At 47.7% G+C, this 27634-nt stretch overlaps 1 protein-coding gene across 4 annotated transcripts in view; it reads left to right on the forward strand.

Annotated features, from left to right (window-relative positions):
* The window catches only part of CHRM3 (cholinergic receptor muscarinic 3), a 502834-nt gene that overhangs the window by 459008 nt on the left and 16192 nt on the right, over positions 1 to 27634 (forward strand). The window contains exon 1 of one of the 4 annotated variants that reach the window (XM_004774780.3): positions 12619 to 12770. The exons of the other annotated variants lie outside the window; for them this stretch is intronic. The gene's annotated coding sequence lies outside the window, so the exon portion shown is untranslated. Of the gene's footprint in view, positions 1 to 12618; positions 12771 to 27634 lie in introns of those variants that run through there. 4 annotated transcript variants of the gene reach the window in all.

Raw genomic sequence — 27634 nt, forward strand, 5'->3', positions numbered from 1 at the left:
ATCAAAGGCAGAAAGACTGGGACAGCATTGCACAGGACACCGGGCTCCAGGCTTGACGGGGTACCTTTTATTTGGCAGACAATGGAGAGTCATCAGAGGCTTTTCATTGGAGGAGAGACATGATCAAAGCTGTGCTATTAAGGGCTTAACCTGATGTTAGCTGGGAGAATGACTTTAAAGGAACCACGTGCCAGACTCTATTTCTAGCATGTTCCATGAAGGGCTTCATTTAATCCTGGTCACAGCCTTAAGAGGGTGCTCTGCTATTGTTCCCATTTTGCAGATGGGAGAAATTGAGGGTAGGGTTCATTGAAACCTTTGCCTAGAGGCAAGGCAGGGTGGAGCTGGATTCACCAAGCACTGTGGCTGTGTAGTCTGTGATCTTAAAGAATATTAAATTCTGTTTAAAAGCCTCTGTAAACTAGGATTGTGGTGGTGGACATGAACGGGAAGCCAAAAATTCAGAAGAAATCCAACAGCACACTAAGCCGGGAAATGTTAGGCTGATACCTTCACAGTTGCCATTGAATAGGATAATGAATGAGAAAGAAGTTTAAGGACAAAGAAGACATAATGCAACATATGTCTTTATCCATTCAACAAATATTATTAATTACTGCATGCAAAGAAATTCAGCAGACTGGATTCAGGATGAATAGTAAATACAAGCCCTATTTCAAAACATATATTAAAAACAGTAAATATCAGGGGTGTCTAAGTGGCTCTGTCTGTTAAGCGTCTGACTCTTGATCTCAGCTCTGGTCTTGATCTCAGGGTCGTGAGTTCAAGCTCCGTGTTGGGCTCCATGTTGGGCATGGATGCTACCAAAAAAAAAAAAATATATATGTATATATATATATATAATATCCTTTATCATTAATCACTTGGGATTAATAAACCTTTCCTTGGGATTTTGTATAGATCTGCTCCTGGAATTCAGCAATCATGCAATAAAATAGATATCACTATTCCAATTTTATCTAGGAAGAATGGATACGTAGGAAACTGCCTTGCCAAAGGCCACACAGCTAGTGTGTGGTAGACCTTCAGGCCTGCGTCCTTGGACTATGGAGACCTGGGCTGACTCCCGGGGCTCCCCCTCCCTGCCAACCTCCGAGCAGCAATGGCTGCACAGAGAACTTTTCTAGCCCAAAGCCTTCATCAGGCACCCCACAGTCTGGAGGGACTTTGCTCTATTCCAGTCCAAGTAGAGTTCTAAGACGAATAAATACAATGCCATTTCCGGGACACCAGCCCGGGAGAGGAATGGTTTTTAAATGCAGACTGTGCTGAGAATCAGTGAGTCTCTGACTGTGTTCTGCATTTTTGAAAACGGTATCAGATGGTAGGGAACAGAAATATGCCCTCTTGGAGGACGGCATTTTCCAAGACACACTGACAGTCACGTGCCACCTGTGACTTCCGTGGCGCGAGCCCTAAGAGCCCACCAGAGAGGTACAGTGTGCTCTTGTCGCCATGTCCCTAGCCCTGCCCTTGGGCCAGAGACCACACACGGCCCCTCTCCAAAGGAGCTTTGACTGTGCATAGAGGGGGCGAAGCCCCCAGCCCGGGGAGGGGTGGGGCCACACTTCTCCTGGTTGTGAGCATCCAGAAGGGCCTGGGCCTCGCGTCTTGCATTTAGCGGGACCCCTGTGAGCCCAGGAGGAAAATGAGGCGGGCCAGAAGCCCACCAGCTGCATGCCACGTAGCTCTTCTCCAGATGCCGCCTGCCTAAGCCTCTCCCGCCTTCCACACATCGTAAAGAGAGCCCGCAAGCCAGACCTCCGATGGGGTTTGCAGGAAGGTAGGACCCCACCGTGGGGACCTCCTGATGCAAATTCCTATAAGCCGCATCCCAGGACTGGAAAGGATTCTGCTGCTTCAGGGGAGAAATTTCCAGTGGGCATGTGACTACATAAATGCTGCCTGTGCAGCTTCTCACGGAGCAGCTGCGCTGCCAGGCAGGGGCCACTAGAGGCGCTGTTCACCCTACATTTTCTCTCTGTCTCTGTCTCTGTCCATCACTGCACCCAGTAAAACCCACTTGACTATGAATGTCCAGGATCTGTTTATATCCTCACCCATGGCTTCAAACCCTCAATCCATGACCTCCGCTCTAGAAAGTTCTTCTATCCTTCCCAAGCCCCAGTGGCACTCTACATTCTTCTTTACCTCCTGCCTCTTTACCCAGCTGAATGAAAGAAGGCCCAGCATTTCTTTTCCGCACAGACTCATCCAGGAATCAGGTAGGGGCCCTGGAGCCTGGGGTCCACTTTCAGCCCCGCAGAAAGAGAGAAGGAATTCGTGACGTTCGACGCTGAGAGTGAGTGAGCCTGGTTCCGTAGGGGACCGGTTGTCACTGTGACTTTGTGAGTGGAAGCCTCAGCTTCAGCTGAGCGAGTGTAGATAAACAGCCTGCCTCACTTAAAGTATACCTGCGAAATTGTGTTTTAAGCCTTAGATCCAGTTCCTGAGAAGCAGAGCCTGAGGAGAGGGTTCATGTATCCACAGGGGCTGGGGATGAGGCAGCATGCTCTCAGGAGCTGAGCAAGGATGGGTCTGGGCTGGAGCCTGCTTCAGCCTGATCCCTGGATGGCTCTGGAATCCACCTGTCTGCAGAGTTGTCCCCACCGTGGTGCCAGGCCCCAGCACAGCCAGGTGGAAGGGAGCCCTGCTAATGTCAGCTACTGGTCAGTGGGGGGCCATGTACAAGTGGGATCTACTTGAGACCCCAGCAGCAGGTACTAAAAGCAGCCACAAAACGTCACACCTACAGATTGTCAACCGGGTGTGGTGATACAAACAGGGCTTAGACTCGGAAGGAGATGGCAGTGAGTCTGTCCAATAGCAATGACCAGAGGCTAGCCAGGAAGGACCCAACCACACTCTCCCACTTCCAACGCTGACCTCTCTGTCCGGAAAGAGCCTCGTAAGCCGGGGCGGGGGAATCAGGCAACTAGGTGGGGCACTGGATCCTCTTGACCTCCAGGCCTGCCCTCCCTCATGTAGGTGAGCCTCTGTGTGGCCTCGCCCCAGAGCCCCGGTCCCCGCTGTCTGGAACAAGTGCTTCCCAGGCTGGCCTCGCCCCAGGAGCTGGGTGCGTGCCTGGTACAGGTTTTATTGCTTCTTATTAGGTATGATCTCTTCGTGTGCCCAGATTGTGAATTCTTGTAAGCAGAGACTATGTCGAAATGTCTCTGTGCCTCATTTTTCAAGGGTGTTTGGCAAATACTCCATGGGTTGGTCACTGTTTGACTCGTTGGGGGCCAGAGGCTCCAGAGAGCTGCAAAGGGACAGTCTGTGGAGGAAGGAGCATGCGGGGGGCACTTGCAACTCACTGATTTCTGGTTTTGAGAACATTCTCTTCTGTTTAGAACAGGTCATTTTGCCATTATTGCTTTTTTTTTTTTTAAGATTTCTTTTTCAGTAATCTTTACACCCAAGGTGGGGCTCAAACTCACAACCCCGAGATCAACAGTCGAGTGCTCTACCGACTGAGCCAGCCAGGCACCCCTTGGGATTCCTGTTTTTGCTGCCATGTGAATTGTAAGTTGAGGGGGCCGTGCCGGTGTTCTTGTTCTTGAGTTGTTCCTTGGTACTAGAAGCTGGATAGGACCGAGGCCCACCCTTGAACTGCTCTGGGAAGATTCTAAATGTGTAAATGGTACAGTCTTTGCACACAAGGTGTTTATTATTTGAAGAAGGACAGAATAGGTGTTTGTATGCTGTGCTGAAGAAGGAAATAGGGCCAGAAGTCACGTCTCTGCAGAGTCACATGTTTTTACTCCGGACACTGAGAGAGGCTGGGGGCAAAATGCTGAGTGGCCATCCATCTCCCAGGTACGCACAGTTGTCCAAATAAGCAGAATTGTCCCTTCCGGGCAGGCAGGACAGATGAAACCTTGTCTTTTAGCTTCCTGTGCAGGCCTTCAATTAAGTCATATGATAAGGATTAATATTGTTTGTTGAGTGTCAGCAATGAACCAGACATATGACACCCTCCGTTCCCGGGAGTGCTAGACAGACGAGTAATTCAAACATAAAATGGACCCGCTGATGGGCTGGCCGAGGCTCGGAGGTGAGCACTTTCAGGGTATCTGGGCTGGTTCGCTGTTTGTTCTTTGGTGATTTTTCCCCAAAATTCCACCCGCTGCTCTGGGAAGGAACACCGTCCCCTCCTGTGTATTCCGCGCTCTGGGTTCACTCCGTGGTGACGCTTCTAGAATAGCCGTGGCCCTTGTTAGCCACTTTCTTTCTTACGGAAATCTGGTCAAAGCAGAACTGCTCTGAGGAGATCCTGCTTTCCATACATTCTCACTGGTGCATTAAGTGCGCGCCAGATCGTGGGTGCTGGGTGTGTTTATCCTCTCGTTGACTCAAATGAGGATCATTAGTTTTCACCTGAGGCATTCCTGAAAGTAAGCTTCACTTGGAGGGAGCAAGGCAGTAACATAACAGCCAGCCACAGAGGTGATTTTGTGTCTCCCTTCTCCCTGCATTATCCAGACCCCCGGTCATGTGCTCTGGTTCTGATCTAAAGTACGTTTTCCGACCATCCCAGCAGGGTCCCCCCTCTTTGAGATGTGCTCCCAGTGGGTTTTGCAAATTTAGGTTTGTGGAATCAGTCCACACACGTAGTAGTGAGAGAAGACGATCAAGAAAAGTGGATGGGGCACTTGGGTGGCTCAGTAGGCTAAGTCTGCCTTCGGCTCAGGTCATGATTCTAGGGTCCTGGGATCGAGTCTCACATTGGGCTCCCTGCTTAGTGGGGAGCCTGCCTCCCCCTCTCCCTCTGTTGCTCCCCTGCTTGTGCACGCTCTCACTCTCAAATAAATAAATAAATAAAGTCTTTTTTTTTTAAGATTTTTATTTATTCATTTGACAGACAGAGATCACAAGTAGGCAGAGAAGCAGGCAGAGAAAGAGGGGGAAGCAGGCTACCTGCTGAGCAGAGAGCCCAATGTGGGGCTCGATCCCAGGACCTTGGGATCATAACCTGAGCTGAAGCTTTAACCCACTGAGCCACCCAGGTGCCCCAAATAAATAAAATATTTTAAAAAGAAAGTGGAACGTTCGTACTCTAATAGCATGGACGGGCACACATAATATTACAAACAAAGAGGCCGTCTCTGTTTGAAAGAGGAAAGGCTGGCTGGGATGGAGCGGAGACAAGTTCGTGGCTTGTTCCACTCTTCTCCGTGTTTCAGTCACAGTGTGGATGGAAGCAAGTACCGCGGTAAACCTGAATCACAGTGTGCGTGCTTTCAATTTGTTCTGTCTCCTGCTTTGTTCCAGTTTGCTCATTAGTAATAAGCCCCTGTTGTCACATTTTGTGCGGAGACTTGCAGTCTGTGAACTCCCCGGCCTGAAAGGGATTCTGGAGCTCTTACGCTCACAACGTGAGAGTTTATAAGGGGCGCCTTCCCCGAGTTTCTCCTTTGCTCACCAGTAAACAGCAGCGCTCCCAGATATTGCAAAGTATGAGGGCAGCACTGAGAATTTTAGCCGCATCCAAGAATGAAAAAAGTCGTCAGGCCGTAAACATACCTGTGTTTGTGTACAGCCTCTCTACTTCTTGCTGATTAATCTGAACGGTCGTGCAGCTTGGATTCTGAAAACAGAAACAAAAATCAGTAAGACCACAGTTGTCCCAATAAACTTGGGAAGGTAGCCAGCACCCCCCACCCATAGCTCCCCCTCCCACAGCTCCCGGTGGATAGGGAACCGCTGGTGCTCCAATCCTGGGGAAGCCTGTGTCCCAGGACCTGTGTAACCTGGAGCTACAGGTCAAAACACCAGGTCAGCGGGAGTCTCGGGTGTTTACAAACATGGCAGCAAGTGTGGTCAGAATACAGACGCTGGGAGTCCAAAGATCTGAGCCCTGGCCGCACTGCCACTTTCCAGTTACAGATGGGAGAGGCAAGATCTTGGTTTTCATGTCTGTAAGATGAGGTGACGGTTGGCATGTTCGTTGAGGTTGTCCACCTGGTGACCACCCTCCAGCTCACAGCCCGTGACAAATCACACCACCAGTGAGACCCAACAGACATGGGGAGCCAGCTAGGCCAGGGAGGGGTGTCGATATGGTGAGAATCCTCCAGACGCACCCCCACATATGAGAGGGGCCCAAACCCAAGATCAGCTCCATGGACAAGCCCCTGGGGTACATGCTCAGCTGGGAATGATGGCCCACGACATGCGTCCTTTCCCAAGGCTGCCCTCCCTAAGCCTGAGTCCACCGCCACCCTTTTATACAGGAAAAAAAAAAAAAAACCCACACACAAAATCATGGTAAACAACATACTTGTGAAAATGTCCAAATATCAGCAGGAAGTATAAAAATCAGAATATAACATTCTGACAGTCTGCCGTTGGGGTGGACTGTGGAGTATTTTTAGCATCGTGGGTATGTTTTTTTCAAGTCCTATACATGCTGTGATAGATGTCAGGAACAGACCTCAAAACTCAGCAGGCTCTGAATCCCTTGGAGGCTACAGCCACCTGCACAAAACTGTGTTTCAGGCAGAATTCCTCTGGTTCGGCTTGAAAGTTTGTCCATATTTTTCTTCCAAAACCGCATGTAGAGTCTAGAGCCAGAAGATTGTTGTTTCCAGAATGTACCTTTGAAATGACGCCAGGACAGGACTTGCTAGGGAAACATAGCCCTTCGTGAGATCCGCGGGTAGTTTTAAAGTCGCCGGCGGGTCAGCAAAGTACTTCGGGATGGACACCTGGGAACACATCCGGGGTCTTCCAGGCCCGAACAGTACGTGGCTTAATAATGGGAGGGAAATTTTCCAAACACCCCCTCGAGCCTACCTCTCCCTGTAGAAACACCTTTAGCAGAAGTTCCTTCTTTTTATTTTTTAATAAAGATTTTACTTATTTATTTGAGAGGGAGAGAGCTGGAGAGTGGGGTGAAGGGCAGAGGGAGAAGCAGACTCCCCGCTGAGCAAGGAACCCAACGCAGGACTCGATCCCAGAACCCTGAGATCCTGACCTGAGCCGACACTTGATGACATGTCTGTTCAGGGTCCCTCGTTAGGTCTCAAGGCAGGGTCAGGATATTCTATATCTTTGTACGTGTCTGCCAGGGAAAATGTTTCTAGTCCAGTCGTGAGACAAATACATCTAAATGCCAACAACGCACAAAGCGTGGGTCACAATCTGAGTAAACGGCAGTCAGGAGACAGACACGATTTCCGCCCCTGGGGACCCGTGGTGACACTGGAGACAGACGCAGGCTGCAGAGCAGGCTCGGCTGTCCCCGGGGCCGGCACGCACACGTGCTCTCTGCACGGAGCCGGAGAGCAGAGAGTGTGGGTTTTGCCGCCACACACTCTTGATTACACTATTCAACTCTGTTGTAGCGTGAAGGCAACCACAGACGAGACATCAACAAATGGGCCTTGCTGTGCTCCAGTAAACTCTATTTATAGACACCGAGGATGGAATTCCATATCCTCTCCTTGCATCACACAAAGTTCCTCGTTTAAAGCCAGTCTTCGCTCAGCAGTTTTATGAAATCAGTTGACTTGACAGATTTGACCCACAGTCAACACCAGGTCTATGGGACAGTATGACAGTTGGGAACCTAACTGAATTCTGGTTTTTTTACTGACAATAATGGTGTAAGAGGCGGTGTCCTAGGATGGTGTTGGATAGCCATTGGTTCTGCCACAGATCATTGGTCTTGGTGTTGGAGTTAGCATGTTGGGGGAAAATAACTAGCAGTTCGTCAAAATTAACTATACATCAGTATCTTTCTATTTGATGCTTCTTATGATTTCTCCTATTATTTCTTCCAAGACAATAGCAAATGAATTAAAGGAAAGAAACTTACATATAACTGCTCCCTCCATCCCCGAATCAGAGCACTTCCTGCCACCCGGTCTTCTCTCCAAACTCCCGCTGGGAGGTGGTTTCACACCATGTTTATGCAGGTGTTGGCAGGAGACATACAGAGCATCTTAATCCTTAAATTGTGGCAATAGAGGGTTTCAAAAAACTGATTGGCATCCATCCCATGGGTAACGTGTTGAATAACTCCACTTCTGTTTATGATCCAAACCGAAGAGGCAAAAACCTCACTGGTATAGTGTCAGCTCTCCCATACGTGTATGTGGTTTTAGCCCATTCCATAGGAAGTCATTAAATAACCACCTTCTTGTAAGGGGTTTTCTTCCATAACTTAAGCATCGGTCATATGCAGCGATACTGAGCCCCACCCTTAACATCGGTCTGCTTTCTGAAGGTTAAAATCATCTGCATTTACTGTTGGCACAACACTACTTATGGCCCGGGTGGTTATCAGCTGCAGAAGAGAGCTGGAGAAGTGACAATGAGGTCACAGGGGGTGCAGGCCTGGGAAAGGACTGGCGAGGACCTGGAGAGCCTCTAGGACCCCAAGCAGGACAGTGTCTTCTTTTGAGCCGAGTCTCCTCTGCAGATGAGCTCTCTCACTGTCTCTCTGGGCACTAATGGTGAGCAGACAACGACATGCCCGTAGGCAAGATACACACCCCACTCTTCGTGACACTGGGCCCCCCGGACAGCTGCCTGCCGTTCAGTCCCAAATACACAGAATGCCACAGTGTGACTTCTGGAGGGCCATCCTGGCCGGTCATATGTGCGAGGTTGAACAGCAGAAACTAGGAAGCCAAAGGCACTTTTATGGAGGTAACTCTACGTTTGGGGAGCCCCATAGAATCTTTTTTTAAATTTCGGTTATGCCAACCATCAGTTTCCCATTGTGTTTATTTGGCAGTGACTCTGTGACCCTTCCTTTTCTTAGCTTAGCTTTCGAGGTCACCAAGGGGTTTCACGGACCAGGCCTGTTGGCAGGAAGTCACTTGCTTATGAACAGCCCTGGGAAGAATCAAAACTGTCGCTTTGTTCTCCCCTTCCCTTCCCTTTGTCTGGTGGCAGAGGGAGCTCAGGCACAGGCACCGTGTAGGGGGAAGTGCTCCATGAGAAGGGACATGTTTGTCTAAGTTGGCCCCCTCCCTCCCTGTCTCTGTCTCAGGGGGACACACACACATCCACACACCTAGTCGTCTTGTTTGCTGTTTCGATCTCTCAGTCACTCAAGTCATTTTGAATTCAGTTGGAGGATTTCTATTTGGAAACATAAAAGCATTCTTTCCTTCAAAGCCCTCTAGGAACCTGGAGACATTAGGGGAACTACAGTCCTGTTATTTAAAAAAGACCAAATCTATTGCTTTCACTGTGCAGTATATAAAGTCTCACTGTGAAAAATAACACCCGTTGCCCTTTATTTAGTGGGTATTCTATGCTAGATAGTGCTATATATGATTTCTAGCTTTCCAAACTACTGTAGAAAGGCATTCTCTTCCATTTTAGAGATTAAGACACTGAGGCCTCAAAATGGAAGTTGACCTTAAAGCTATATGGTTTTGTGAGAAGATCCAAACCCTGGATGTTCATTTCACGGCCTGATGCTTCTTCCTATGAGAGGAAAACACAGAATTTTTTAACAGAAAATTGTATGCGATGACTGTCTTCTCAACATTTTTTAAGTCGCTAGACGTTAAAAATAAAACCTATCTCCTTGGGCGCCTGGGTGGCTCAGTGGTTAAGCCGCTGCCTTCAGCTCAGGTCATGATCTCAGAGTCCTGGGATCAAGTCCCGCATCGGGCTCTCTGCTCAGCAGAGAGCCTGCTTCCCTCTCTCTCTGCCTGCCTCTCCATCTACTTGTGATTTCTCTCTGTCAAATAAATAAATAAAATGTTAAAAAAAAAAAAAAACCTATCTCCTTTTCCCCCCACACCTGGGTGCTGTGCGACAGTGTGACAGGGTCACAGGTCCCAGCCTGAGGAGGAGAGGCTCCAGCAGCATCCTCCTGGGCTTGACCAGGTGACCCGGAAGGTGAGGCCAGACTTTCCAGGTTGAGAGAGTGCCAAGTGCAGGGATACAGCAGAGACAATGACTCTTTTAATTTTTTTAAAAAGACTTTATTTATTTGAGAAAGAGTGAGTGAGCACAAGCAGGGGGGAGGGGCAGAAGGAGAGGAAGAGGCTCTCCACTGAGCATGGGCCTTGATTCCAGGACCCTGGGATCATGACCAGAGCCAGAGGCTGTCTCTTCACCGACTGAGCCACGCAGGTGCCCCGATTGCAGACTATTTTAAACTGAAAGTCCTCAGTCCCAAGTGCATATTAGGATCCCCCTGTGGGTGTCACCCCCAGACTTTCTGCTTCAGTAGGTAGCGCCCAGGGACCTGCACTTCTAGCAAGTTCTCAGGCAACGCTGGTGCTGCCAGACCACCCTTGGGAAGCAGAGCTCTGAGATCACAGCTCAGTAGCCTCCATCACTCATTCAGACTGGGCTGTGCTTTCCAGGTTTTATCAGTTCAGTGTTCCCATCCACATGTGACCTCAGAAAACATCTTTGCATTGCTTATGTTTACTAAGACATCCATAAATCTGTCAGGTTTCCTTTTTTTTTTTTTTCTTTTTGGTCTGAAAATTCCCCTGGCAAGGAAGTAATGAATCATGGAATTGAAAATCAGGTTCATGGACGAACCAGCCGGTCCAGGCACAGTGCCACCGGCTGGGGTAGTCAGTGTGCAGATGCCTGTCCAGCCCCCACCCACCCACCCCAAGATCTGCTGGCCGGTCCCGAGCAGAGCTGGTCAGCCGCACGTTCTGCCCGCCTCACACACAGCTTCTTGTCTGCTGGGTCTGCTTCGAGAAAGATCTCCCCTCCCCAGTCTGTGTCTGGGGGCCATGAAAACAAAACGGGTAATTTCAAACATCAGCTTGTTGCTCCTAATTTGTATATGCCTGAGCATTCACTGGAGGAAACCAGCAATCCTAGTTTTCAGCCGAGGCAGCGGAGGGTAAGACACTTAGGAATAATGGCAGCAAGCAAGCACCAGAGAAAGGAGTGGGAACCAGAAGGGAGCTGGTGCCGGTTGCTAAAGCTACTGCCAACGGGCCTAACAAGGAAAGTAGGAGAGGGGGGAGGGGGGAGAGGATGAAAAAAAATGAGGGAAATAAAAAGACGCATCTCTATTTCGGGCTCCATCCCTAGATACACCATCTTATCCTTGCGGCGATTGTCAGTGCCCTCACCCTGCCCTCGAGGGCATTGTCCCCAAAGCTTCCAACATCCTAAATCAAACAGAAGAATCCACATCTCCAGATTTTACCTTAATATTCCCAGGGTTCTTTCCCGAGCCACTGACTTGGAACTCACACTCAACCATCTGCTTCCTATGCCCTTTGAATAACTATTTAAAGTAAGTTGTTTGAGCTTGAGTTGCACCAATGGAAGAAAACCTTTTTATGGTTCTTCCCCTGCAAGGCAGAAGAGCTGGACCATTAGTGGAGCCCAAGAGAAACAGCAGTGAGGAATTTAGAAACAGTTCTACAAAGTTACAGCTAGAGAACAACTCATTACCTCCATTGTCCTCATTTTACCCAGGAGAAACAGAAGCCCAAGGGGGGGAAACTACTTGTCCAAATCGTAAGCTAATTAGTGCAGAGCAGTTCCTATGTGTGGGTGACCCTTAGTTGTTTTCTTTGCTTCTACTTTGTTGCAAATTAAGTTTTCCTGGTGATATTAGTCATAACTACAATCATTTAATACCTGGTTTTTGCTACAAACTAGACACTGTTCAGAATTCGTGTATTAATTCATTTGATCCCAACACAATCGTATGAAATGGGTGCTATTATCTGTCATCTCCTCTTTGCTGCCTGGGAAACTGAGGCACAGAGAGATCTGGTAACTTAGTCTTACACATCCATATGTAGGAGAAATGGAGAGGGGCTCAATTGCTACCTGGAGTGGGAGCCGTAAGAAGGCAAATTTCATCCATGCTGAATTATAACCTGAAATATATCTTTATAATAAATGTGTCTGTGACTACCAGGCCATGTAGCCTAGTGCTTTGACATAGGCTGTGAGCTCCTAGGAAGCAGGTCCCTGCAGCCCTGGTGTGTGGGGCACGTTGGCTACACCCACTAGCAAGAATCTAAGAAACCTGTAATGAGGTGACATTTACTCATGGGTGTGATTTCTGTTCATGGAGACCCCACAGCTCGGAGGCTACTTTGTGCATAGAAAAGATTCTCCTCTTCAAGATTACTGGAGGATGGTCCTGCCATAGCAGTTAAGGAAATAGGTATCCAAGGGTTTCCCTTCTCCTGCTGGCTGAGGAGAATTTCCTGTCTGTTTCCACCCTCTGTAAGGCTACTGTTGAAACATACAAATTATAACAATGAATCAGTTACTCAGGAGAATGAGTGCCCCCCCCTTTCAGACCCATCATTGTAAAGTATAAAACAATTAGTCTTATCAAGAAGCAACATCTCAGCCCCTCATGCTGCTTCCCCCCACTTTCCGCGTGGCTCAGCTTGATTGTCAACCTTGGCAGAAAGCAGTGCCCGCCTCACGTTTTCTAAAATAGGACCCCCCCCACCCTGTGTATCATTTAACCGACTAAAGAGCCTGTTTATTTCCTTTGCAGGACCTCAGTTGTGTTCAGTTTATTTTTGAAAGGATTCTCTTTTCTCCTGGGATGTAACCTTTTGTTTGTCTTGTTCATCCCAAAAGTCAGCTCAGAACCTGGCATGTTTATTTTCTTTATTTAGCAAACAGTACCTGTTCCCTAGGTACCCGGCATTATGAGTGCTTTATTAATTTAATCCTCTTTACAATCCCACATTTAGGGACTCCATTTTACAGATGAAGACACTAAGGCACAGAGAGATCAAGTAACTTTCCTAAAAGTCACAAAACAGGTACGTGGGTTTGAACCCAACAGGTTTTAGCTCTGGGTTTCTGTCCAGCCATTCCTTTTAATAAATACATACAACTTGATTCTTACTTGTAAGGCATATGAATAATTTAAAGAAATGCAGAGTAAGGAGCAGAGAATTAAATGTCTCCTACTTAACTGTATCTGCTTTCCTGCTGCTTTACTTCTTAACACCTTTATATTTACCTCCACCTCTAATCTTGTCTTCTTTTCTTCTTGAAGCATTATCGAAAGTGCTCCTATCCTTGTATAATCTTTCTAATACAAATGAAAAACCCGAGCTGGCCAAGCTAGAGTTACAAAGGAAATATATGTATCATAGGAAAAGGGAAACCCATTGACAAACCCTCACGCCCTCAGCTCTGCACTTGATCACAGTTCTGTTCTCGGGAGGGCTACCCTTGCCTGTTTTATGTTTGCAGATGACAGCCCTCACAAGACAGGTCCACATCCTCATCTGCCTGAATCTGTGAAATGTTACCTTAGCTGGAAAAAGGGTCTTTGCAGGTGTCATTCAGTTCAGCTTGAGCTGAGACCATCCCGGATGCTCTATGCGGGTCCAGTGACAAGTGTCCTTCATAAGACATGGGAGAAGGTGAGAGAAGGCAGCGTGACCATTGGGGTAAAGGGACCAGTGCGGCCACGAGCCAAGGAGTGCGTGGAACGACTAAAAATGGGAGAAAACATGGGAAGGATCCTCTCTTAGAGCCTCTGGAGGGAGTGCAGCCCTCAAATACCCGGATTTTAAAACATGGAACCACTGGGATAGTGAGAAAATACATTTTTGCTGTTTTAAGCTGCCCTAGTTGTGACTGGTTAAGGCAGGCACCAGAAACTAACGCATGGCCGTGTGAAGACTAAGCGCTTCTCAGTTTCATAATGAAGCAATTTGGTTCATCTCTCCCATATAAGCAGATAACAAAGAGTTAAGAAAAATAGCTTACCTCGCACATCTTGACATAACCTTTTTCTTCTCCTTACTCTAGCTTTACTGAGTGTGCCTGGGGATGGATGTAGTGGCAATCCAGCATGTGTGTGGCACTTGCGACTAGGTTTTATTTTTTTTTTTTTGAAGACTTTATTTGACAGAGAGAGATCACAAGAGAGGGAGCATGAGCAGGGAAGAGGGTGAGGCAGAAGGGGGGGAAGCAGGCTCCCCACTGAGCAAGGAGCCCGACACAGAGCTCGATCCCAGAACCCTGAGATCATGACCTGAGCCAAAGGCAGGTGCTTGCTGACTGAGCCACCCAGGCACCCCGCTACTGAGTTTTAAAAATTTCTCTTCCTGGGTTGGCTTGGAGCAGGTCCGTGAAGAAGGTCTGCCCTGGCCCCTCACTGTACTGGGCGTTGCAGAGGGAAAGTCAAGTGGGAGCCTGTCTGTAACTTTAATCTTTTAATTGTTTCCTTCTGCTCAGCTGGACTGTAATTCCTTGAGTTTAAAAACATGCCACCAAGTTTGTTAAATATCCCTCAAAGCCTTGGGAGACTATATTCGTAGGTGCAGAGTGAATTCTTGCTGAGCGGCTCGTAGAAAACAAGGGTACTATGCTTAGCCACCAGCAACAGATGTCTTCCCAGATAAGAGACATGAATCATGCTGCCGGTCTTGATTCCTTCTCGCTGCCACTGCCAAAGAACTTGCCGTCCGCTGTCTGTGTAGGATCTGATGGGCAGGAATTGGGGTTGGGGAGGTGAGCAAGACGAATGCCTGAAGAGGATGTTTCGAGATCACTGCAGGAATTGTAACAGGCAGATGTCTTAGAAGAAGTGGGACACAACTGCTGTCCTTGAAACACCGCTATGCTCCCCAGTGGGTGTCTTGATTCTGCTAACAGATGAGGTAGAAGACACATGCCAGTCGTCCAGGACAATGGTTCTCAAATGTTCACACGCTTTAGAACTACCCGGAAGGCTTGTTAAAACATGGACTGCTCCAGAATTTCTGATATAGGAGGTCTGCAGTGGGGGCCAAAAATTCACACGTCTAACAAATTGATGTGGATGCTGCTGGTCCCGGGACCACACTTGGACGACAGCGGTCTAGGAGACGCATGTGGGGGAAGGGTACACTCGTCTAATTAAACTGGCTGGCTTACTGCACGTCCTTGGGATCCCTCGTTATTCCCTGAGAGAAATAGCCCTACCTGGTTCGTGCTCCAGCGCTGTCTCCTTTTCACAGCAGATCTGTTTATCTGGTGACGACTCTGGTACCAAACAATGACTGTGTGATGGAGACTCCAGCAGCCACATCAGGAGAGGGCACGGCTGCTCCCTGCTTCCCACGTACATACGGTGACGAAGCCACAACCGCTGCAGGGGCTTTTCCCTCACAGGCCCCCAAGGGCGTCTTGAGCTCGTCCTCGGCCTGTTTCAATGAAGTGCGAGGCCATTCAGCTCAACAGCTGACCAGTCCGAGTGCCCTGGATTAAAATGGTTCCTCCGACCCTCTCCCCTGATCTGTCCCACGGAAGCTAACCTCTCTAGGATGCCTCCCTAGAGAGTTGAGGGGAATGCAAATCAAAAAGGCTTTCACAGCGATTTCTCAGTGGTCTCGTGGTTATATCTCATTGATCAACAAAATTCTGTTCAGATACTGAGTAGCACGTAAGCTGCTCCCCTAATTTCTCATTGGGTGTGCTTTGTTACTCCACGCCAGTCACGTGACATTAACATTTCTGAGGAAGCAAGTAAGACAGGTTTGGCTCCTGATGTTTGTTGAGGCAGAAACTAAGCCTTGACTTCATCTTCTCTGGTGCCCAAACCTTGGTGAAGGCACAGAGTCTTGGGTTTGAACCGTAGGCAACACCCTGCAGCCCCTGAGTGATGGACGGCCGGCAGAATGGGACAGGAGATGTGCAAGAGACCAGTGATTTGGGGTATGAGCCTGAGGGTTTCCAACCCTGATGGATATGTATTCTAATTTAAAATATCACAGGGAGGAAAAAAATAGACGTTCCCATGGAAACATTTTCTCAGGGCCAGCTCTTCTGTCTCATTATCATATCTTATTTAAATATTTCCTGGAATCAGTTTCAACTTGATCCTTCTGGAGGTCTTCTATCTTCAGTGGCCATGGATAGCATAACATCTGGTCAGAGGTTTTCTTTAAATAAACTGCAAAATTGTAGGCAGTTCCATGGTTTTCCATATGTCTGCTTGTTCTTTCAATAGTTGCAAGTTTCATACCATATGAAGATGTCATTAGCATTCGTTTCTGGATCTCTCATTAGGGATGTTAAGTTGGCTGAGCCGAACATTCCTTCAGGAACCACAGTAGACACCTGCCTACAGCTGGAGAGGGTACTGTTTGTCACGCGTTTGCTAATTGTACTCCAGCCCGGTTCCAATAAGCATTGCTGGGTCTCCTGGTGTGAGCCACGTTGTACCCATTATGTAGAGGACATTTTCCCCTAAATGTTTCTCTGACATATGAGCATATGAAAGTCTTTACCATTCTCAGAAAAACTAAATTGCCTGGGTGGCTTGGTGGGTTAAAGCCTCTGCCTTTGGCTCAGGTCATGATCTCAGGGTCCTGGGATCGAGGCCCCCACTGGGCTCTCTGGTCAGCAGGGAGCCTGCTTCTCCCCCTCCCCCAACCTTCTCTGCCTGCCTCTCTGCCTACTTGTGATCTCTCTCTATGACAAATAAATAAAATATTTTTTAAAAAAATTATAGAAAAACTAAATCAAATGTGAGGTTTGCATGTCCTGATGTGCCCTTTTGTCATCACTGAAGGACCGCGTATGTGACTTACAATTCGCTCACATTCCTGGTGTGGACAGATGGATCCCTTTACTTCGGGCTCTGCGCTGATACAAGTATGCCAGCAGAGGGAGCTCACTCTTCCTTCTTTTTTTTTTTTTTTTTTTTTTTTTTTTTCCTTGAAATCCATCCCTCTCCCTTATTTGAATCTTGCTTATTTGGTGGCATGCAGTGGAGTCTCATGGATTCTTCATTCTGGAAGTTAATTAAACTTCCAGAAACCTAATTCGTGGGAATATATCCTACCTGGGCAACTTAAATTTCCTTCCTCCCAGCATCAGACTTTCCAGCCATTGTATCTGCATGTTTGCTTGTTGAGCTATTCAACAAGAGAAGAGAATTTCACCACCTCCCAATATACAGATACACATATTCAGCTGGTTAGATGCAGAGTTTTTTGTTTTGGTTTGGTTTGGTTTTTTAAGATTTTTTATTTATCCATTTGACAGAGAGAGATCACAAGTAGGCAGAGAGGCAGGCAGAGAGAGAGAGGAGGAGGAAGCAGGCTCCCCACTGAGCAGAGAGCCTGATGCGGGACTCGATCCCAGGACCCTGAGATCATGACCTGAGACAAAGGCAGCGGCTTTACCCACTGAGCCACCCAGGCACCCTTAGATGCAGAGTTTTAAAAACTTTCAGTTCCTCAATCGTAACCAGATCATCTCAATTTGTATTAGAATTAGGAAAAAATTCACTGTGAGGCTAATAAAGCTAGAAATTCAAGTTCTGTCCCTTTACAAAGCCCCAGGGGGAGATCGGAGTGACGGCATTTTATACTCATAATTTTGTATTCATTCTTTTAAGGTTTTATTTATTTATTTGAGACAGAGAGAGGGCAAGCAGGGGGAGGGGCAGAAGGAGACGGGGAGAGAGAATCTCAAGCAGACTCCACACTCAGTGTGGACCCTGAGATCAGGACCTGAGCCAAAATCAGGAGCCAGTAGCTTAACTGACCCAGCCCCCCCAGATGCTCTTTATTTATTTTGTTAAAGGGAGACCATAAAGTTATAGAAGCTCTGGTCTCTGCAGAGTCTGTGTCTGCCCCTGACAGGAATATATTGAAATATTAACTTTTATAGAAAGTCTTTTCTTGGGGCGCCTGGGTGGCTCAGTGGGTTAAGCCTCTGCCTTCGGCTCAGGTCATGATCTCAGGGTCTTGGGATCGAGCCCCGCATTGGGCTCTCTGCTCAGCAGGGAGCCTGCTTCCCTCTCTCTCTCTGCTTGCCTCTCTGCCTACTTGTGATCTCTCTCTGTCAAATAAATAAATAAAATCTTTTTATTTTTAAAGGCTTTTGTTTCATTGCCTGTTTTTATAGTCAGAAAGTTTCTTCTCATTGTGGTGATGGTGGTGCTCGTGGTCACTGTGGTGTTCTTCTTTGGAGACAGCTGCCTCCTGCCACCAATGCCCATGTGTCAGTAGGAATGGCAACGAGAAATAGCCTGGGTGGAGCTCTCTGGTCTGTGCCTTCACGGAGAAGCCCAATGTGTTCACCAGCTTCCCTGAACAATCAGCTTTCACCAGAAGTTTCCACAGTCAGGTTTCCCATTTTTCCAGCATCAGGGAAGGGAGCTTAGTGTGACCTCCTCTCTCATGTCACACCTGCCCTGAGAACTCACCTCACCTCCGCATACAGCTCTGCCAAAGGCTGGAGCGCACTGGCCCCCCCACCCCGGGCCACGGCAGCGATGGAGATCGACAAAGTGGTCTGCCGTGTCTGTGGTGGGAGCTCACTCTGAACCAGTCCACTCACTGTCTCCGTGGCCCATGGAGATGGCATTTCGGCCTTCAATCCCAAACTGCGAGGTGCTGAGCCCGTGTCAGAGATTTAACTAATTCTAAGTGACGGTCCTGCCAGAGGACACCACGGGGTTAAGCATGAGGTTATGCCAGTTGCAAGAAGACCCCGTTGGTGGTGCGGGTTAAACAAAGTGCGGAGGCTGTGGTTCGGTGTCAGACAAACGCAGTCTGTAATCCCAGCACGTAACTAGTCCGCCGGCCCTTGGCCAACATCTTAACCTCTAAGCCTATTTTCTCCAACATAAAATATGAAGGATAGCCATCTTACAGAGTCATTACAAGGACTTGCCCTAACAAATAAATGTATATTTAGAATATATGTAATAAATATGCCGCAGAGGGAGTAGGCCCTCAGTAGTTTATGGAATGACCCATTACTGTAGAAGTGGTTACATCACGGGTCCGCTGTACGCACCAAAATAGAACAGTTCAGCCCTACACACAGCTCTGAGCGACACGGCCATTCAGCCTCCCATAGTGACGTGATGGGACATGTGGGATCGCCAATTTCGGTATCTTTTTTTTAAGATTTGATTTGAGAGACAGCAAATGAGAGAGAGAGAGCGTGAGGTGAGGGAGGGTCAGAGGGAGAAGCAGGACCCCCTGCAGAGCAGGGAGCCTGATGCGGGACTCGATCCTAGGGCTCCAGGATCATGACCTGAGCTGAAGGCAGTCACTTAACCCACTGAGCCACCCAACCTCACCGCCCCCACATCGATACTGTAAAGATTTTAAAACATTTGGGTCCAGGAATTGGCAAGGTATTTTTTGATTTAATAAGATATCACGGACATCTGTCCTGTTCAGTGCAAATGTATCTATGTCACCCAGGCTTCAAAGGAGCCCGAGAACAGAAGGAGGGACCATCTGGCATTCGTTCCTACCTTATGACCTTGATCTCGTCCTTCAGAGAAGCATGGCCACTCCACGGTGGTCTATTAATTCTATAAAGCATTTGAAGCTTTGTAGATCAACAGGAGGATGTGGTTAACCAGGACCACGGATAGAGACCTCACACCGTGGGCACAGAAGCATACGCTTTATGAATATTACCTGAGGAAAGAGAAACACAAGCCTCAGATGGGAGGTCACCTGTCCAGGTCCCCTGGGGTGCGCACTGTGCAATCAGGTGGGTCTGGCCTGAATTGCGCCCCTGCTGGGTTATACGTGCATTTGGATGCCATTCCTTGTCCCCCAACTCCTGGAGCTCAGGGGCAGTAGGAGACCCAATGCTCCTGAACTCATCGGGGTGGGGACCCTCCACGCCTAGACCCCTGAACGAGGCCCCGACAGCACGCGGCGGGATGGCTCAGAGGAAGTGCAGTTTGATGGGGATTTCTAAAAATAATTCTGGGCACCAAACCTCAACACTCACCCCAAAGTTTTAGTTTGTTCTGCGTTTATTCTGAATTCCTAGGATAATTTCTTCTTTTCTGCCTAAATACATCTTTTCATTTTATCGACTTCAAACTTCTGGTATTTCATTTTTTCCAACTGTATTCCTCTCAAGTTTTAGAATAAGGATTCGCCCTGTTTTGTTGAACTGGTTCAACCTTACTCCTTTGCCCCTTTGTTTTTGATCCCATGGAGCCAGAATTAATAGTGATATGAGTTCTACTTTCCATTTGGTTTCAGGAAATCCAAAACAAGAGATCATTGTTTTCTAATATTTAATTGTCTGGGCTCTGCCAAAATATACATTTTGTTACTTTATTTAATTCTCACAGTTTCTGTTCCCCTTGTTTCATTTTCACAGAAAGGAAGTACTTTCAACATAGCAGTCCCTTTTCTACGCTTTATGTACTTGAAGAATTTAATTTCCATTTTCTTTCATCAGCATTATCTGCCTCTGTTCTTGGGGGTTGGTGTTTCCGAGGCCCCTGCATCTTCACCATCAGGGTCCTCCTGTGTCTGTTCATCAATGTGATTTTCTGCACGGCCTTGTGACGCGGGCCGGACAGTCAGTGGCCAGGGGCCATGAGCGAGGACACAGGGCCCTTTGCCTTCTTACTAGGATTCCAGGGGAGCATCTGGGGAAAATGAGTCTGGAAACAGCCATGTTCTTTCCCAGGGGATCTTAGAGCTTTGCACTGGAGACACTCCCACTGCTTTCTGCAACATTTCACTTAAAAGGAGTTAGGATCTTCAGCAGACACTGTGTCTCATGCACTTTCCTGCTCTGAAAACTCTATTTGAGTCGAGGTCATAGGTGTGAGTGAATCCCAGATGGTCCCTCTTTATGTTCTTGGGCTCCTTTTAAGCCTGGTGACATAGATATGTTTGTGCTGAACAAGAAAGGTATCCATGATATATTGTTAAATGAAAAAAATAGCAAGACAGACAACATAATACACACTGGGGGGTTGGGAGCATTATCTTGGGTTAGACTGCCTGGGTTCAAATCTTAACTCTGTCACCTAGAGGCTGTGTGACCCTGTCCTACTCACTTAACCTCTCTGTGACACTCATTTTCTCAGCTGGCCTTTAAGTAAAAGAGTCTTTTTTTTTTTAAGATTTTATTTATTTGACACAGAGAGAGATAGTAAGAGAGAGGGAGCACAAGCAGGGGGAGCGGCAGGCAGGCAGGCAAGGCAGAGAGAGAAGCAGGCTCCCCACAGAGCAAGTAGCCCAATGCGGGGCTCGATCCCAGGATCCTGGGATCATGACCCAAGCTGAAGGCAGCCACCAAACCGAATGAGCCGCCCAGGCACCCCTGAATATATGACTCTTAACTCACAGGATTGTCATGAGGATTAAATGGCTTAAAATATGTATAAACATAGAGAGCAGAGCCTCACACACAGTAAATGCTTAAAAACATATATTTATAGTTTCACAAGTGAACACATTTTGGAAGGACACATTCATTCATCTAACTTACTAAATAAACTGTGACCTAAGTCGTTACCTCTAGGGTCTGGGAGCGAGAGACACAAGGGCAAGAGGACCAGATTTATGCTTTATACACTTAGAGGTGTTATTTGGAAGTTGCCTGTTCATAACAGGCCCACTAGGAGGGTTGAGGCTAGGGAAAGATGGGGGTCCGGCCGCATCTGCATCTTGCAATTAGCTGGGGGACCCGGGCAAGTCTTTGCACCAGCAAGTGCATGTGCTTCCTTGAGCTTCAGGTGAAAGGCCCGCCGCCCCCCTGGGATGACCCTGAGGGATACACGAGTTCGTACACCCACACCTGCCGGAGCACCTGGCCCCCTAACTGACAGACGGTCCCCATGGCAGTAGTGGGAGGAAATGGAGGTCAAAACCCACAGCCCCTGGGTCATTAGGATGTTTGTCTTTAAAGCCTTGAGAGGAGAATTTAGAAGGCAAGTCCCTGAAAGGACAGTAGAAATTAAATGAAAATTGTGGGGTCTTGTGTTCCTTTCTGTTGTTTCCTCCCTCCCGCAATGCCAGGGAATGTCTCGGCCACGCGTGCACTCTTCACCGAGCATCCCAGAGCCGTCTTGCCAGCGTGTTCGCTTTTTTCCTGTAACTGGAGATTAACTCTCCCCGTTCTCCGTCTCTTGCTCTGAATTCATTTGATCTTAAGGGGTTTTTGCTTTCAAGTTACTGAGAGGAATCACAATTTTGCTATGTCTTTCTCTTGCCTCATCTGCTTTTGTAAGAAAAGGTGAGGGGCACCTGGGTGGCTCAGTTGGCTAAGTGTCTACCTCCAGCTCAGGTCAGGATCCCAGGCTCCTGAGATCGAGCCCCATATTGGACTCCGTGCTCAGCGGGGAGCCTGCTTCTCTGTCTGGCTTTCTCTCCCTCTCCCTTTGCCCTTCCCCCTGCTCACTCTCTCTTCCTCTAATAAAATAAAATCAAGTCTTTTTAAAAATGATAAAAAGCAAATATTATTAATGTGACCATATGCATCAAATATTGACCCACTGAATGTGTTACCTACAGAGGATCCGTTTTACAATTCTATCATGGTTATGAATTCTAAGACTTGGAAACTCCAAAAAAAAAGTGTAAATATGTCTTTCCACGTTGCCCCCAAGAATTTACAATTTACAACCTAATAGTAAAATGAAGATGTATAGATACAAGAAACGACACATCAAATGTTTAAGTGGCCATCAATGACCGGTGCGTGCCTGGGACTTCAGGTCTGGGTGTGACCATGTAGTCGGAGAGAAAGGCCCCCTTTTTACACACCTGCTGGGTGATGGCAGTTGTGTCCCTTGCTTTATTTTCTCCTCGAATCTGCTTAACGACCAAGCAGTGTTATTATTCCTGCTGTGGTTCCTGAGGGTTTCGGAGGTCCCACACTGAGAAATGACAAGGCAGGACCCACACCCAATCACCTCCCTCCCAGCGCCTTCAAGGGATGTGAGGAATGTCACCTGTGTGAGGTCCAGAGTATGGTCAGGGACAGCAAAAGGACAGTCACAAAATGATCTGTGGTGCTTGCTTTCCCAAGAGACTGGATTTGCCTTGTGCCCATGACAGAGGGACAGTTGAAGGGACAGGGTGGCTGAGAACTCCTCTTTCTCCATAGCAGAAGCAGCTCAGCCCCTTGATGATGGGGACTCCTCTTTCCCAGCCACACCTCCTTCCTGTCCCCAAAAACCGGACTGCACGGATTGTGTATCTTGTTGGGTTATCCCCGCCGAGTGGCACAGAACTGGGAGTGGTCGAGGTGGCCATGAGAGTGCCGAGTGTTTTCTCAGCCTTCCCTGCCGCCGCCTCCGGAGCCCGCCGCTTGCCTTCCCTTCCATCAGCCACTCACCATGCAGCCTCAGTCTCTGCCTTCCTGCCTGCCCTGCACCTGATCCCCTCCTGGAGCCCTCCTGTCACCAGCTCTCCTGCCCTAAGTATAACTGTGTTCATCCCAGTTATGTGGGAGTGGAGGCAACACTTCTGGGTCTGCTGGGGGAAAGAAACTGTGGCAGATCTCAGAGTAAAACCTCAAGTGGGAGAAGATGGAACCTTCCCCCAAGGAGGTGTATCAAGAGAGAAAAATTGAAACACCTTGCACTCTGATGGGAACGTGGGGGGTGTATGCCTGCAACACTTCGCATAGGCTGTTCCCGCCACTTGGAATGCCGTGCTCTTTCTCTCCTGCTTGGCCACCTGGCATTTTCCTTCTTGAGATGTGTCAGAAATCCTCTGCTTGGCCACCTCCTCGATGCCTCAAGCAAAGATGATTATGGACAGTAGTCCTTCTATCGCTACGACAGCGTAGTTGATGGTGTCTCCAACCAGTGGTTTCTGGGGAGCAGGAACCGTGTCCCCAGCCTGATGCATGCAGTAAGCACTCAAATGTGTGGGCTGTCTCAGATCACAGCTGAACAAAGTAGGACAAGGTTGGTTCCAGCTGGGGTGGGGTGCAGGGGAGGAGAGGTTGGAGAGTGTGATTTCCAGAGGAATTAAACGTCATCTGATGCTTGAAGAGACTTTGCCAGGGAGTTTGCTGGGTTAAGGGCCAGGACAGGGTCCAGGTTTTCATGGAAAATGGGATGCTCCAGTTTTCTAGATCTCTGTTATCCCTATTGGCCTCTTGGGCTGGGTAATTCTCCCCGGGTGGAGGGAGAATCTGGTGCCTTGTAGGGTGTGTATCAGCATCTGTGATCTCCCTCCCACCCCCTAGGCACCAGGAGCACATTGTCGGCAACTGGGGACAAGAAAAATGTCTCCAGACACTGCCGAGTGTCCCGTGGGGGCAAAGTCGCCCTGGGTTTAGAACTCAACAAAGCTTGGCTCTCGTTTAGCCTTGAAAAAGCCGTTCTATAAAATCAAGCGAACAACCACAGAAACTTACCATTCCTACTGGTGTTGAGGAACTGCTACAGGCCAGTCAGGCTATGCTGAGTGTTTTCTACACATTCTATCTAATTCTCAACTAGGATAATTCTCATTTTATAGATGAGGAAGCAGGATCCCAGTGCTCAGGCAGCTGCTCACAGGGCAGAAGGGGCATGTCTCCTGACTCTGATGTGAAAGACTCGGGGCACCCTTGTCTGCATGCCTTCCTAGTGACTGCTGCCCCCTTTGCAGTGTTCAGTACGTGTGGGAACTGGGGGACACAAGGGGACATGCAAATAGGCTGAAGGCTAAAAGCAGATCAGATATAGGAAATATGTCGATATAAAAATACTCTGATAAATACGGATCTTGAAAAGAAATCATAACTAGCTTACCTTCAAGCAATCCTAAAACATAAATATCAAGCTGAAAGAATGTCCTTTGCCAGCTGTCCTTGCAGTGTACATGTTAGAAATACATAGTCCAAATGACCGCTTTCACTAGATTTTTATTCATCAGCATTATTTCTGCAATTATATTAGCTTTGATCTCAGTTCTCAAGCACTGTTCCTTACCCATTGTTTGTAGAAATCATAAGTGAATCTTGGATCCTGAAGGTCTGCTGTGGGCAGGATCCGGCCACACTTCTTCCCTCGTTTTCCCTGAGAAAAGAGTAAGGACAGTAAGGGGGTTTGGAGTTGGCCCCTCAGGGTAAAGGGGCTTGATGTGTGTTTCAATTAGAACTACTTCTCATTTGATTTCTCTTTCTTGCTGTTTTGCTGGAAATTCTATTAACAAAAGGTTTGGGGCTTGAGAGTGCTGATGCAGAGCGTGGGTCCAATGTAGACTTTTGGTTTTGAGGTAAAACCCTGTGATTTCAACAGCCACTGTTGTGCATAAACAGCAGAGATGCAAACACTTTGCCAAGCGTCCTTCATTTCTGTGGTCAAATTGCATAAAAACCTCTGAAAGGCAGCAACCAAGGGAGGCAGCATGATACATCGACTCTTTAAAAACAAGCTTTGTCTTTTTTTTTTTTTTTAAGTGGAATTTGATTCCCATTTTGGCATTCCGGAATGTTCTGTTCGCGACATGAGCAAATGCTCCATATTAGGGCACATCTTTCCTCCTGGCAGCTCGAACGAATAACAAGAGCTCAGTTCACAGAGTTTGGTTCTGACTGTGCGAGTCTGCAAAGGCTGGATTCCCTTAAAAGACACGTTTGATTGCAGAGGGTTTGCTGACCCTCTTTGATATCCTCCACGGACTGTGTGACTGAGCTAAGCGGAGGTTCCCTGTCCCCAGCCTGGGGAAACTCGCTGCCTCTCCGCACCTGCCCACAGAACTTGTTCTTCGAGTCGACTTTGCCACCTAGTGGCTGGCTCTGGTGTTGCGTCATCCCGGCCAACAGCTTTGCGGAAAGTCCCTTTAGCTGCCACAGAAGGTGGTGAATGGTGACTGTCCGGGTTCGGAATACGGAGGCAGCACCAAATAACTGATCTTAGGGAAAGGGCATGGTTGTGAACTGCAGAGGTATTTTGGGGGTTTTGCATGATTTTTGGCTGTTTTTCAAAATTACAGTAATAGTGGTAAGAATAATAGAGATGGAATTAATTTAGACCTCTGGAAGATATTAATTTGCTCTCAGGTTTCTGAGAGCAAATTAAAACCTCTCAGGTTTCTCGAAGAACTGGCACATGGGTTTTCAGATTGGATATTTACACTTTTTAAATTTTAAAATGCTATCCAGCTATTTTACGGACTTATAATCCCAGAATACATTTTCTACAACTAATGGGGAGTAGGTTTCTCAGAGCCATCCTTCACTTCCCCCTAAACTTTGTATCCTTAAATACTTAGCCACATTTTGGTTCCTTTTCTCATTTTAAATATTAATAAAAGAGACCAAGCTGCCCACGGTGGTGGCTTTCAGATGCTGCTGACCACCGCCCACAGTTCAGATCCCATCTTACGTCATGACCGCATATATGAACACGTTTTTTAAACGGTCTGGAAAAATATACACTCAGAGAGGAACTCAAGAGCCGAGCTACAGATACACAGATGTGAATAATCCACATGGAAGGCAAGGGCCTCCCTCCCAGAATCCAGGAGTGAAGGCGTTCAAGTCAACACCCACTGGCAGGATCGAGTTGAGTTGAAAAGCACAGCTTCCCTTGGGTCTCCTCACCAGCAAGAGTCAATCCAGTGAGCAAAGATTATGAAGTGCCTTGATTAGAAACGGACAAGCTCTACAGCGTGGAGGCTGTTGGGTCAGGACGAGGAAGAGGATGGTGCCAGGAAATCCCATCCTCCTCTCAGGGACTACACTGTAAACAGAAAGCGCACATTGATGATTTTATTCGGATCTCATCCAGGACCCCTGGTTCTTCGGAATAAAATGGCAGATGCATATGAGGAAAGACATTAGGCGATCTTCACTTCCAATAAGTGTTTTTAGATATATCTATGGAAGGCTTTTCTTGACATTGTGATCACTTTCCTCAGATGTCATACCAGCCAGACATCCACTGCTGGGCCTCCAAGGCACAAAGATGCTTTCAAGAAGAGGAATCTGAGGGGCGCCTGGGTAGCTTGGTGGGTTAAAGCCTCTGCCTTCGGCTCAGGTCGTGATCCCAGGGTCCTGGGATCGAGCCCCGAGTCGGGCTCTCTGCTCAGCAGGGAGCCTGCTTCCTCTTCTCTCTCTGCCTGCCTCTCTGCCTACTTGTGATCTCTGTCTGTCAAATAAATAAATAAAATCTTTAAAAAAAAGAAGAAGAAGAAGAGGAATCTGGCACAGAGGCAGGGAGAAGGTTATGGAAAATGTCTCAGGTACTGGGACCTGAGTGAAAGTTGGGAGGAGGGGGAGGCGATGGTGTTCCCTGGCCATATCCGGACACCCCCTGACTAGATCTGGCCTCATTGTGAAGAGAACAGGGACACCAGAAATGTACCCCATGGGGCTGGGGAAAGAAGATGAGTGCTGTGCAGAGGCATGGCCATTGTGAAGGTCCCCTCTGAAGAACGAAGGGAAGAAAGTTCCCTACAGTGGCGGGGAGTGAAGGTCCAGGAATGACAGAAGGACTAGGATTTACTGTATCAGACAGGACATGAGTCATTTACTCATAAAGTATATATCATCTTTTCAGGCCATTAATTCACTGATAAGGGAGTAAGGAATTTTATTTTTAATTTTTCTTTATTATATATATTTTTTAAAGATTTTATTTATTTATTTGACAGACAGAGATCACAGGGAGGCAGGGAGGCAAGCAGAGAGAGAGGAGGAAGCAGGCTCCCTGCTGAGCAGAGAGCCCGACTCGGGGCTCGATCCCAGGACCCTGGGATCATGACCTGAGCCGAAGGCAGAGGATTTAACCCACTGAGCCACCCAGGTGCCCCTATTTTATATATATATATATATATATATATATATTTTTTTTTTTTTTTTTTTTTGAGAGAGAGAAATTGCAAGGGGTGGGGCAGAGGGAGAGGAAGAGAGAATCTCAAGCAGGCTCTATGCCCAGCACAGAGCTGGA

The sequence above is a fragment of the Mustela putorius genome, unplaced genomic scaffold, assembly GCF_011764305.1.
Source record: "Mustela putorius furo isolate JIRA1106 unplaced genomic scaffold, ASM1176430v1.1 tig00001118_pilon_pilon_pilon, whole genome shotgun sequence".
Lineage (NCBI taxonomy): Eukaryota > Metazoa > Chordata > Mammalia > Carnivora > Mustelidae > Mustela > Mustela putorius.